Source organism: Ruditapes philippinarum, unplaced genomic scaffold (assembly GCF_026571515.1).
Source record: "Ruditapes philippinarum isolate M1 unplaced genomic scaffold, ASM2657151v2 ctg8961_1_1_1_1, whole genome shotgun sequence".
Classification (NCBI taxonomy): domain Eukaryota; kingdom Metazoa; phylum Mollusca; class Bivalvia; order Venerida; family Veneridae; genus Ruditapes; species Ruditapes philippinarum.
Genome location: NW_026861394.1, coordinates 6,010 through 8,012, shown reverse-complemented (window position 1 = coordinate 8,012; position 2,003 = coordinate 6,010).

Genomic DNA, 2,003 nt, shown 5'->3' with positions numbered 1-2,003 from the left:
TACTTAAGATTAATTAACATTGGTATATTTTTATTCATTTACAAGATGTTTTAAAAGTAGAATTATTGAAAGTTAAGTAATAACGTTAGAGAGGAAAATATTGATCGACACCATTCTGAATACCTCTATGCACTTGAAACATATTTTTGAAGGTCGTTTGTCAATGAATAAATCAGCAAAAACTAAATTATTTGAGCAGAACAAGAACAACTTTAGCGTTACATATTCAGTTTCTTGTAATAAAAGGCTTTGTTTGCTAAAAATTACAAAACGATCAAAATGATCCACTGTTTTGGATACACAGTAAAGAGTTTTCTACGATATTCTACTTCGAGAAACCAATAAATAACTCACGTAACCCAATGGCATTTATGTGAAATGCATCACAATTTATTTCTAACGTACAGTTTGTAAAAGGGTGGGGTAGTCTTTTTATACTTTAGGCAGATTTATATTTTAAATGATAAAAGGCCCCTTATGATCCAAAAATGCTTTATACTTTATTTCTAAAAGCCTTATATTTTTACTATTCTTTTATAGTTTATAAAAATATTTATTGCCAACTTACCTGAACCATCTTTCATTTTACACAATTAGTGACATTATAATGCTATTATATAGTATTTTGGATTGAGGTTGAAGTGCTACTTTTTATATTTTACTACTTTTACCAACAATTAGTTTAACATTTAACACTTCTTTCCTCAGGTAACATACATACAACATTCTCTTTAAAAAAATATTCAAACGATATAATTATATTCGTGTTTGATTTTTTTAAAGAAGTAGAAGAAGTAAAAATTATGTTCCTTTCTTGGTTATGACATGTCTTCAATGGGCTTTAGATAGCTTTGAAAGGAATCGTTTGAAATTGGAAATAGTTTCATTTTGAACATCTCATTAGTTTACTGACAGACGGCAAATAATTTCTATACGGACGACCCGTTTGAGAGTCCTTTACCACAATATGTAATAACAAGCGATACAAATGAAGTCCTTCAACTTATTCTATAATTGTCACATACGTGACGATTGTTATTCGTTTGTAATATAAAAGTGTCTTAAGAGGTGTTATTTGAAATATATTTGACCGTATATTTACGCTTGATAAACTTCCCTTTCATTTCATCAAGTAGTTCGTATGTCTTTTGCATTTAAACGAGAAATCAAAATTGCTTGTTTATTCAGAACTTATATTCTCACACGATATTTTTGGAGAGAAATGTCGGTTTGACTTCCTGTAAAAATTCAAGAGAAGAACTAAATATAAGAAGAATTTTGGTCATTGAGTGTCGGAAACACACTTTCTAGTTAAATATCTTGGAAATTTGACATCTGTGAACTTACACTGCTTTAAAATGTTTCATTAATTTTCTCTAGTGAGTATCTTATTCAACATTGACCAAGAATTTACAGAGTTATAAATGCCATTCTAAAATCACGAGACGACCAATAAAGCCCGCGATCCACATGTGCATACCGAAAGACACATGCAAGTTAAACAGTTTTACCTCTTCCGAGTATCTTTTTCAAGATACTTTTTGAATCTTCTATTATATATCTTTGATAAAATGCAAAACATACACTTGAAAAAAAACAAATAATAATTAGTTTCCTTTGATAAACTACTAGTTATAATCTGGTTTGTTCTTATGGCACGCGTTCGAATACACATGGTGTCCTTGAGCGCGCTAATCTATCCGCAACTTGATTTAGTTGAAACGGTCACGTTATCAATTTTAAAACTTAAACATAATATTGAATTAAATATTATAAAGTTTCTTGTGAGATAATGTGCATTTTATAAAACAGAGAAAAACAGAATTCCTAAAGAAAGCGCAACACGGCAAAATTGTAAAATGTTGCAGGCTCGGCCCAATTGAGCTTGTTCATGGATGGTACTGGAAAGTGTAAGCCACCGCCCACATACCCCAGCACCGGCTTAAGCAGAACCCAACATCTAAACACAAAAATGGCGAAACCTTGAATCCAGAAACATCCGC